Genomic DNA, 12,325 nt, shown 5'->3' with positions numbered 1-12,325 from the left:
AGACTCTCCTACTTTTTGTGAAATTTGACTGACCACACCCACTATTTGATGTGATTTGGAGGGTGTGTGTAGGTGGATGGGTTTTGGGGGGGCCATGGTTGAGTTCCAGCACCTTTTGTTTAAGAAAAAAAGCCCTGTATACAACTATATAGATCAGACCAAAATGAGGGACACATGAGGGGGAAAGAGGGACAAAGGGACATTGTTCCAAATTAGGGACCGTTCCTCGAAATCAGGGACAGTTAGGAGCTAAGGGTATGGGATATAATTACGTACATTGCTCCAAGCTGGAATAATACTACTATGGTATAAAAATTATACCAAAATTGTAGCTTTATATTAGGGATCATAGGTAGAATAAAGGCATTATTCACTTCTGTGAGTGTCAATCGATGAGAAGACTGGGATGGAAGGGAGGTAGGAACCGCACAGACCCCTGGGAGAGGAGTTTAGGAACCTAAAGCAGCCTATAGTTGATTTGGTTTTCTGACCTTCCACCATGGGGAAAAGAAAGAAAATCGCTTGATTACCCCATCAACAAAGTTGTGGTAATGGGGGAATGCCTTGTGCAGCACTATAGGGTCCTGCCGGTGGGGGAAGGGGGGTCGCAAGGAGCCTTGCCGGCCAGTAGAACATATTGATTATTGCTAGAGGCTATATCCAAAAGCAGTAAATCGCATGTAAAACAATCCAACAAACTGATTATACCCAAGTCCATTGATGAGTCAACTTGGGTACAATCAGGCTGCCCATAGATGGATCTAATTTCGATATATGTATGGCTAGCCTAACCGGGTCTCATTAAGCTAAATACTGCAGTAACAGCTTGGTAATATGTGTTTACTGAAAATGTAATATACCTCACTGTCTTGCGTAGTGAAAACTCAGATATTACTTAGTGATTTTTATAAGAATGTACTTGGTTATAAAAAAAAAAAAAAAATTGTGTTCCTTTGTGTTTCTGCAGGTCTTGTCATTAGCTGTTTGCACCCCATGTTCAGTATGAGTAGTGAAGTGGTAAGTGTGGAATATGCCTAATAACTGAGGGTTGCTTGGAGATCATATTTTGTTAAGGCCGGGCTGAGAGCGTACAGATGTGAGGGGGCTGAGAGCGTACAGGTATGAGGGGACTGAGAGCGTACATGTGTGAGGCGGGGCTGAGAGCGTGCACGTGTGAGGGGGGCTGAGAGTGTGCAGGTGTAAGGGGGGCTGAGAGCATACAGGTGTGAGAGGGGACTGAGAGCATACAGGTGTGAGGGGGACTGCTAGCATACAGGTGTGAAAAGGGTCTGAGTGTGTACAAGTGTAAGGGGGAGCTGCGAGCGTACAGGTGTGGGGGGCTGAGAACGTACAGGTGCGAGGGGGGCTTAGAGCATACAGGTGTGAGGGGGGCTGAGAGTGTGCAGGTGTGAGGGGGGCTGAAAGCATACAGGTGTGAGGGGGGGCTGAGAGTCTGCAGGTGTGAGAGGGGGCTGAGAGCATCCAGGTGTAAGGGGGGCTGAGAGTGTGCAGGTGTGAGGGGGGCCTGAGAGCGTATAAGTGTAAGGGGGCTGCGAGCGTACAGGTGTGAGGAGGGGCTGAGAGCGTACAGGTCGGGGGGCTGAGAGAGTACAGGTGTAAGGGGGCTGAGAGCGTACAAGTGTAAGGGGGGCTGCAAAAGTACAGGTGTGAGGGGGCTGAGAGCATGCAGCTGCTGGATTGGGATGTCTCTTTTGGGCAAAATATAATTTCCTACTGTTAAACCTTGAAAGCACTAATGACTTATAATACACTGTGTATTTTCATATATGACGTTGTATGAGTGTTAAAATAAAAGTGTGTGCACTGAAGGACTTGGGATAGCTAGTGCGCGGATTCGGTGGGACGGCCAATGGGCGGGCCCTGGGAAATATTGGTGGTCAGGTCTGGTGGGGTCCAAGCCTTAAGCTGTCTAAGGGACCCCCACGATTTGTGATGGTTGCCCTGCCTCTGCGTCTTTGGGTCCGGTTCAGGTGCATTTTCAAGTAAAAGACCTGATTAGCACCTGAACTGGTGAACAGGGACGCACTGGACCCCATGCTGGGAACCGTGGTCGCACATATGTAAACCCGGCCTAAAACATGTTATAGCAGCCTTCACTTGGATACAGCTATTAGTTGAAGAAAACAAGTGACCTCTCTAATATCCTAAAAAGGACCTTAAAGGATAAGTTCACTTTTTTGAGCATGTTACACATTAGACCCAAGGGGTCTAATGTGTAACAAGCTCTAGGCCTGCCCCTCTGCACACCCTCCCCCCCTTTTTCCCCGTAACAGAAGGTGGGTATCTCCTCTCCACACCTGCTGCCACTTTTTCACCCACACAGCAACATCATTCTTTTACAGCAATATGTAAATGAATAATCTACAAGTCCACTGCTGCAGACAGCTTGTAGTTCAAGGGCGATGATAAGTGCTCTCGTAGTTCATTGACACTTCTTCCAGCTTAGTAACAGTCTGCCCAAATGTACGGGCAAGAAAGCTGGTGGCAGTGACTTTGCACTAGCAATCTACTGTTCGTGGGTGCAACTCTCTGCAGGCACATGAAAATAAAATAATGCACATTTTTTTCCTGAAAAAATATGAGCATTTATTATTTTTTTCTTAACCACTAATTCTATCACACATGTAAAAATCTGTTTTTTTTTTGTTAGAAAATTATTTAGAACCCCCAAAAATTATATATTTTTTAAGCAGACGCCCTAGAGAATACAATGGTGGGTGTTGCAATTTTTTATGTCGCACAACAGTTTTTTCAAAGCAAATTTTTCGGGAAAAATACACTTTATTAAATTTTAGGGAACACAAACACAATATAATACCCAATATTTTGGTAAAATATAAAAGATGATGTTATGAGTAAATAGATACCAAACATGTCATGCTTTATATTTGCACACACCCGTGGAATGGAGACAAACTATGGTACTTTAAATGATCAATAGGCAACATTTAAAAGACTTTACAGGTAACCAGTTTAGAGTTATACAGGAGGTCTGGCCCTAGAATTATTGCTTTCACTCTGACATTCACAGTGACACCTCAGATATGTGGTGCTATCACTGCAGGATCGACGTGTGCGTACCCCTTTGCGCATGAGCATGGGGGGACGGGGCGCTATTAAAAAAAATATATATATTGTTATTTATTTTATTTAATCACATCCCTTGTAATAGCATAGGAAATTCTTCTTTATGAAGAGGTCTGGGGTCTGTTAGATTCCAGATCTCTCCTATGGCCTTCAAAGCAGCAGATCAAACTAAGACCGGTTTGATCTGCTGCTTCACAAGGTAGTCACTGTTTTTAAACAATCAAACAAACCAGAAGTGACTTAATCTTTGTTGCTTCTGGTTTCTGGCATTATTTGGTTCCTCTCACTGTGGGGGAAACAATGCCATCGGTCATATGCTTACTGGGCTCGCCGATCGGATGGGAGGGCCTGTTAAAGGCAGTGGAAGTAGGGTAGTGGAACCTCTTTCCACCACCTGTAAAAGTAATCCAGAGGCTGCATAGCCTCTTGGATTACTTTTACTACACAGAGAGGCGCCTGCTTGAAAAAATGATACCGGGATCATAGTTGCAGCCTTAACCATGATTCCACTTTAATACCAGGCCATATATATATATATATATATATATATATATATATATATATATATATGCGGTGGTGTTGAAGACGTTAAAGGTGAACTTATCCCTTTAAGTCCAGTAACTTACAGGAATCAAAATGTATCCAAACCCCAAAACAAAAAATGTAATACATTGTAGCTTACCAGTCTTTAGATGTCATGGCTATACTAGTTTTCTTTTTTCAAACGTACTTTCTTTTATTTTCACTTGGTGATTCTGCCGTAACATAATCCAAGTACTAGGATGATAACACTCACTCTTCTGTATCAATATAACAGAAACAAGATAGGACTACCCCTTTACCCCTCTTTTGTCAGCCAAAGAATCTTTTAATTCTGCAAATCAATCTTATGATTTACAAACTTTAGCCTCCATGACGTCCAACCATGCAGCTGACACTGCTGGCTCAGCAACGTAGCTTCCTATGACACTTCTCCACCTGCAGCCTTCTCACTAATAGAGATGGACTAGGGTGTGTTCTGATCGTACCTGCCAGGAAGCCGTCACTGTACACCACCAATCAAAGGAAGTGAAACATTTCCTGGCCCACAGCTGCACATACACACGCTGCCTATGATAGATGATGTGCAGCATCAGGAGGGGTACAGCCGATACAACTGTAAGGCCGCGTACACACGGTCGGACAAAACCGATGAGAATGGACCGAGGTTCAGTTTCATCGGTCCAAACCGACCGTGTGTATAGCCCATCGGTCTGTTTTCCTTCGGTCCAAAATTTTAAAACATGCTTTAAAATCGAACCGATGGACCGCTGCCCGATCGGTCCAAACCGATGGTTAGTACAGAAAACATTGGTTCAAAACCCGCGCATGCGCAGAATCAAGTCGACGCATGCTTGGAAGCATTGAACTTCGTTTTATTCAGCACGTCGTGTGTTTGACGTCACCACGTTCTGACCCGATCGGTTTTTGGAACGATGGTGTGTACGCACATCAGACCATCAGGCCACTTCAGCAGTGAACCGATGGAAATGGCCCGTCGGACCATTCTCATCGGTTTGGAACGACCGTGTGTACGCGGCCTTAGTTTCCCCTGGGGCCCGCCCAAGCCAGAAGAAGACAGGGCGGGTGAAGGGGAGCCGAGTTGTGCACGATTTTGCAGCTTCTGCTTCTCTCTGTGTCATTGAGCTCAGACATCGAGCTCTTTACTGCCACCTGGCTACTATGTACATATGCACCCCTCGAGTGAGCTGCCTGTAGTGCACTCCTTTGTGTCAGCAACATGCCAAGGTTGTGAAAATGAGCTGGGACTAGGTAGAAATATTTCCTTTACAAGTAGGGGCTGTTTGTGTACAGGGAGGGGCCAGAGGCTAGTGTTTTTACAAACTTGTGTATGTGTGGGGCTGACATGTGTGTATATATATATATAAGGGGGATTGACATATATACAGGTGTGAGGGAGGGCTGGCATATATACAGGTGTGTGGGGGGCTGACATATATACAGGAGTGAGGGGGGCTGACATATATACAGGATTGAGGGGGTGGCATATATTCAGGATTGAGGAGGGGGCTGAGTGTGTACAGGTGAGGTGGCCGGTTTGTGGATTTGGTTGGATGGCCAGTGGGCAAGCCCTTGAGAATGTTGGTGGCCAGGCTCAGGGGGGGTGGCAGGCCTAAAGCTGTGTAAGGGACCCAAACATTTCTGATGGCTGACCTGATGTGCAGTGACGGCTTCCTAGCGGGTACGATCCAAACACACCCGAGTCCATCATTACTCACTAATTAGTAAATCAGCATCAGGGGCTTTAACATCGCACTGACACCATTCAAATGGTTAGAAGTTTCTAGCTTGTCTATTTCAGCTTTATTGTCAGCAGTAACCACTTGAATACCTTATATGCCAAGGCAAATGGTCACTCCATTAGGCACCAGATCTTCCCTGGAATTACCTTTTTTATAAAAAAAAATACTATTGTCACTTCATAAGGGGCAGATATTTACATAAATACGAAGGCACATTTCAATATACACCTGCTCTGACTTGTAAATGTGGATAAGTGATTGGAAGGGTGTCATTTCAGGCCTTTAAAACTGATAGCATGGCTCTAGCTAATCTTTTTGAAAGTATTAAAGTCCATTAATTATTGACAAGTAACTTTGGTATAGGCTTGTAAAAGTGTGACCTAGAAGCAATAAACAGTTCAGCGTGTAACCTTACATTCCTTCTACAGTGCAATTACCTGGACTGTCACCGATACACCCAATGAGGGCTCATTTCTGACAGTCCTGAATCCCATCCTGATGCTGGAGGAGCGCAGAGGGGATCGCCGATCAAATCTTAGCATGACGCTGCAAAATCCTCGTGGCAAACAGGCACATAAGAGGCGCCAAGGACAAAGGTCCCTCTCCCAGGTGACAAGTAGCAGATGGCTTTGTCTGCAGAGAGATTAAAGGATTTTGCATGCATTAGAACTACTTGTGTGGATTTCTTGGTTAATCACGTGAGGAGACCTGCTCCTGTGGTTTGTACACAGCATTATAACAAATGGAAAACAATACCAGTAAGCGTCCATACACAAATGAACAGATACATTATCATGACGTTACCACAACACCAATCCAACACTTAAGCTGGCCATTATATAATTTTCTTATTCAATTTCCTTTAGATTTAGTGCAGTGTTTCTCAAACTTTTTTTGTCTTGCGGTGCATCAAAAAGATCTAAAAATGTTTATTTTTGTGGTAAAGTACTTATTTATTTTTACATATAGTATATATTTAATTTTAAGTTTAATGTGAAGTTGACACGTGCATGACGAAAATTGTTTAGTTTCGCTTTAATTTGTTAATCTAGTTATTTTGTTTTGTTAAATTCGGTTGATTTGTTCAATTCAAATTCATAATTTTTCTTCGAATTTAGTAATTTTATTTGACTCGAATCCTTTAAAAATCGAAAAATTTTGAATCGGTCAAAATCAAAATGTCATATTTCTTTCAATTCGAATGCGGCAAATTGAACAAACAAAAGAAAAATCTTCATCAGATCATTACAATGACTCTTTAAGTCACCTTTGGCTTAACAAAGACAGTATTATTTACAAAATGATACACTAATAACACATACACAGTCTTTGATTTCAGAAATATGTTTACAGTTTGAATTCAAATGGAAAAGTTTTATACATTTTTCCAAATTTGGATACATTTCATTTAGTTATTTGGAGCATTCGGTAAATGTTTTTTATACTGTAATTCGGGTATTCAGATATATCAGAATCTCTGAATAACAAAAAATGTGTCTGAATATTCATTCGGAATGGAATGAACTGCACATGTCTAATGTGAAGGATGTGCCTGCCTTCGAGAGCAAATCAGATTGAAGCGATTGTAATCTTCTTTGTACTTTCGCTTGCTTCCTTGCTTTTCATTTACCAATTTTCTCTTTCAGAGTTCAAGACTTGATTAAGTATTTCTCTATCCCTAAACAATAAGCAAACTTTATTTATCAACATCAAAGTTGGAATGGAACGTTCTCTATTATTATAATATAATTAGAGCGATCGAGTTCCCCCGAGATCTTGTACAAGTCTTGCGTTGCGAAAGAAACCAATGACAGAAATTGTGTTTTATGTTACTTTTTTAACTTTTGCGACATTGATTTACCATTTCATTTTTAGATATGTTCAAGGTTTTAAAACGCTAGCAATTTCAAATATTTTTCAAAACTTCTACGGCACACCTGCAACTGTGACGTGGCATCACAGTTTGAGAATAAGGCCGCATACATGCGATCAGTCCATCCGATGAGAACAGTCCGAAGGACCGTTTATCGGTTAACCAATTAAGCTGACTGATGGTCTGATGTGCCTACACACCATCGGTTAAAAAAACGATCGTGTCAGAACGCGGTGACGTAAAACACACGACGTGCTGAAAAAAACGAAGTTCAATGCTTCCAAGCATGCGTCTACTGTATTCTGAGCATACGCGGCTTTTTGACTGATGTTTTTGCATACTAACGATCGGTTTTGACCTATCGGTTAGGCGTCCATCGGTTCAATTTTAAAGCAAGTTCTAATTTTTTTGACCGAAGGATAACTGACCGATGGGGCCTACACACGATCGGTTTGGACCGATGAAACGGTCCTTCAGTTCGTATTCATCAGTTTTGACCGATCGTGTGTACGCGGCCTAACTGATTTAGTGCAAGGGTCTGCCTGATTATATTCAAATTGAAAGTGTATAGCCCCTTTCACATGGCCGCCTCCGCTAAGCGAAATCTTCATGCTCAGAAAGGGATCTCTCCGCTGATCCCTGCTGAGCAGGCAGATGACGCAGATGAGCAGACACAGACACAGTCCCGCTCTCCTCTTTGAGTCAATCCTCTATGGGGTAATCTGGTGGATCGTATCGGATGGCTTTGGATGGAAACGGACCGCCTGTCTGTCTCTATCCAAAGCCATCCAATCCATCTGCTTTTGGTGGACTGGATCGGATAGGATGGTGGCAGGTGGCAGTGTAACAAGTGTCCGATAATTTTAGCCGATCCAGAGGACAATGCAGCGTCTGATCAGCTGTCCACCTAAAAAACTGACAGTGTGAAAGGGGCCTTTAGGTTTGACCCCACATTAAATTAGTTTGATAAATCTAATATAAAATTTTACAAGAAAATGATATAATGTATGACCAGCCTTACTTCATACAAGTATAGTATACCAAGATACACATTTAAATTGATCAGATAGAAAGATAAACAGATAGTCTTATATAAAAGTTTATATTCCAAAAAAAAAATTGTGTTTTAGGCCTGTTTCATCAAATCTTTGCCTTCTCTACCACTGGACTACAATAAAAAATAGCTTTTATTTGGTACTACCACTGTCTTATAAATCATACACATAACTCACTTCCAGTTCATGTTAATCACATCTCCTTTACTGTTTTGGTTTTTGCGCTTTGCATACATCTCTTCTCTAACATTGTTGCCCTCTTTCAGGGGCTTACTACTTTGACCAGTTTTCTTTAATGCTTTTTAATAGGTCTGCTCTTTCTATGATTTGCAAAGGCTCTTAATTTTTAATGACTGATGGATGTGCAGATTGCTGAGGCTCCTGCTACCTATAAAATTAAACAATTGACCTCCTCCTTGACCAGACGACAGTAAAAAAAAATTGGAGTCGGATGGCCATAGCAGTGTTTTTATTATTCTTTCAAACAATTGAAATACAAAAACGTCATAAACACTCGTAATGCATAAATACATTCAATACATAAACCATTAACAAAAAACCTCAGCCTAATCCTTCCTGGTCTAAAGATCTTTGAAGGCCTATTTACTTTTGACCAACCGGTTGTATGTGTCACCCCATGAAAGGCACCCAGCCGCAACTAATAAAAGAAACATGTGTAGTATTAAAACAGTAACATTTATTGCACAAGATTAAACACACTTACAAGATATAAGTGGGAGTCATGCTAGGGTGACCACATGTCCCAGATTGCCCGGGACAGTCCCGCATTTTGCAGGTCTGTACCGGGTACCTTCATTCAAGGACAATACAGTGTCCTGGAATGAAACTGACACAGCTACCCCCTGGGCCAATCTGATGCCCCCAAAAAAGGCTGCCACATCACCGCTTTACTTACTTACAGCACTTGCCCTGGCTGGGAATACCTGGAGGAGCACAATCCCCACCCCCTGCTTGTGATTGGAGACATTTTAAATCCCGCCTCTTGTGTCCAAACACTGTGCTGTGATTCGTTACAGCACAAGCTGATTTTTGGGAAGGGGGGTGCCCCTGAATGGAAGTTTGGAAATGTGGTCACCCTAAGTCATGCTCATCATAAGGAATGTAGTCCTGGCAGTTCTACTGCGTCCCACAGGCTCCTCGCACGATCCAGATAGGGAAAGGTTCTGGTGTGATGTTGTGCTGAATCACTGTACATTCAGGAAAACCAGGAAGTAGTCAGCTCCATGTTGTCCAACTTGAACCAGAAGAGGAAATTATGTCACCAGCAGGGGGCGGGAGGAAGGGGTCAGGACAGTCTCTGTGGAATGAAAGGCTACGCGCTCGGAGCTCACAGCTCCTTCTACTGGCCTGTTGTTCTCTGGGGGAGAGCATCATTAAATACACTCTCCCGGGCATGACGTCAACGTTAACTACAACAGTCAGCGGACCAAAGGCAATTGGATGAAGGACTTTGGGGGAAATAGTAGATTATAAATAGTTGGGCTTAAGAAGGTTGACAGCTGAGGCAAAACAGAGCACATATTGCGCTAAAAAAGGCCAAAAATCATGTTGGCTCATATATTAACAAATAAAAAGTTATCTGGAATTTAGGGTCAGCACCTTTTTTTTTTACCATATCTAAACTAAAAAACAAAAACATATTTATATTGTTGCTTACCAGCAATTAGATGCGTGGTCTGCTTCATTTAGATTTTTTCAGATTTTTTTTTTTACCTGATGTACCTACCAGTAACACAATTTTGGTCCTAGGGTAATACCCCTCATTCACTGTACTGTATCTCTGAAAGGGTAACTCCACTTTTCTAATTGTAGCACCTGTGTACTTTTAGGTACCAGTGGTATTCTAAATTTAAGGGGGATGAGAGAGTTAGTTAGCTCTCATCCAGTTGATTTGTTCAAATTGGGTCTCTGCTTTAGCTGGGCTGTACTGTGGGCTCATTCTGTTGTTGCCGGGGTGCTATACCACCCCGAAGTGACAGGTGGCGCCAGTGGAGTTCAGGCTAGGGTGCCACTTGCCAGCAGTCAATCAGGAGGGTTTTTCCCTTGCGGGGCATGCTGGGGGAGGGTACTTCTGGAGCAGATGCGATTAGGCGGGGTCTTGTTCCTGGTGTGGCACCCACCTTCAGGGTGACCACACATCACGGCTCCCCGGCGAGATGGCCTACCAGGCCAGGGTGCACGTGCCACGCGGTGTTCCTGGTTCCGGGACCATGTTGGCCCAGAACATCTAAAGCTGTGACGGGGCCCCAGTAATCGACTGGGTCCCCAGTTCTGAGAAGATCCCAAGCGAGATAGCTGTTCGGTGGGGAGTCCGCCTGAAGGGAGCCAAGAGAGGCTGGCGACCCAACAGGGCCTCGACAATCCATCTGGGATCAAGGTAACCGGACACTGAAAGGGTTGGAGGTTAGCCACCTGTCAGTCGGTAACCTAATTAAAACTACCTGAGGGAGATTCAGGCACTAATACTACTGAGGAGGATTTTCCCTCATGATCCACGTTCTAGGGAAGGGTCTGTGGCAGAGATCTGTTCCCTCAAAAGTTCTGAGTGATACTCTGGCTGCCAGGTCGGTGTGAGAGGCCTGTCCAGGTACACTATACCCACTCCGGCTGGAGTGGCAACGGAAGTAAAGTATCGTTGGAAGCAGGACTGCTTCCGTGCTGTTAGGCCTGAATCTGCTATTTCTCCTCCTCATACATCTTTGCTATCTACCTCAAGTTTTACTGTTTACCGTGTTGGGTAAAATAAAAGCACAAGAAAAGACACCTGCTGTTTGGACATTCCATCATTTGCTAAGGCTCTCATCATCTACCCAAGACGATCACAGAGGTAACACGCCATTCCAATCTATAACCAGTGGCTCCTTCGGGGGTGAGCGCTACATAATGAAAAAAAATATTGAAAATTATAAAAAAAATATAAAAGTTATACAATTGCATCAAAAGTCATATTGTAATTGAATGTTTTCACTTTCAAAAGATTTTTATTGAGAAATTTTAAAGAGGAACTGCACTCTGCTCGCATAATTTGTAATAAAAACATTTTTGCCCTTCTGAAGCTTCCCTCCAGCCACTTTGCATATTATTTTATATATACTGTGATGATCTCTACTTGCCAAATATGCTGCAGAAATCTCCCGTCACTAAGTCTGGCTGCATCCATTTTAACTGTGGGCAGCTGAAGCTGCTGCCTGTTCACTTCCTGGATTTACACAGACACACCTCCAGCTCTGCAGCTCTCATTGGCCCTCTTATGACTCATCCCCCCTCCCTTCCTGGCAAACTCTGAGAGTGAGAGAGCTGTGCATGATGTCATAAGCCTAAATTAATGACCAGACAAGGAAGAGGTATTTGCTGACAGAAAAAAAATGCTTTATTGACTAAAGATAAAACAACAAGGACAGAAGATTTAATAGATGGAGCAATGAACAAAATGACTGAATGTCCACTCTAAGTATAAAACATAGCGTAAAAAGATTTTTGGGTTATTGCTAAGAAGATGTTAGACAGCTGGAAGTAATTAAATGTTTTTGAAAAATGACATTTCCATTTTCTGTAAAATGCAATGCAGTATGGCTACCTAGAGGTGTTCTGTACACAGATGATGTACAGAATACCCCCCAGATATGTCATTTCCTGCTTGACTGATTGGCTTACTAATTTTCCCAGAAGTCTGCACAAAGATACAATTCAAATTCTGGGCATTCCCTGCAACAAAAATATCAGTTTTGGTCAGTGGCCGCCCGTCCATAGGGGGCGCCCAGGCAAAAGCCCCCCCCCCCCCTCCTGTAGTCACCAAAAAAAAAATTATATATATATATATATATTTTTAAACGGCCCTTTTAAGAAAAAAAAATGTCTTTTAACTAACTGCACTATGTTCAGGCGCCGGACACATGAATTATGGGAAGCGCCACGTCAATGCAATCATGAGATTGCAGACGTGGCGCTTCATTTGCAGGCTTTAA

The 12,325-nt window shown here is 43.0% G+C and overlaps 1 long non-coding RNA gene across 1 annotated transcript in view; it reads left to right on the top strand.

Annotated features, from left to right (window-relative positions):
• Positions 1-6,080, top strand: part of LOC120918507 — a 32,572-nt gene extending 26,492 nt beyond the window's left edge. The window contains exons 2-3 of the long non-coding RNA XR_005744409.1: positions 968-1,017; positions 5,840-6,080. This is a non-coding gene — a long non-coding RNA (uncharacterized LOC120918507). The remainder of the gene's footprint in view (positions 1-967; positions 1,018-5,839) is intronic.
• The last annotated feature ends 6,245 nt before the right edge of the window (positions 6,081-12,325 follow it).

The sequence above is a fragment of the Rana temporaria genome, chromosome 12, assembly GCF_905171775.1.
Source record: "Rana temporaria chromosome 12, aRanTem1.1, whole genome shotgun sequence".
In the NCBI taxonomy this organism is placed as follows: Eukaryota; Metazoa; Chordata; class Amphibia; order Anura; family Ranidae; genus Rana; species Rana temporaria.
The sequence above is the reverse complement of the archived record's forward strand: the minus strand, read 5'-3'. Positions and strand labels throughout refer to the sequence as shown.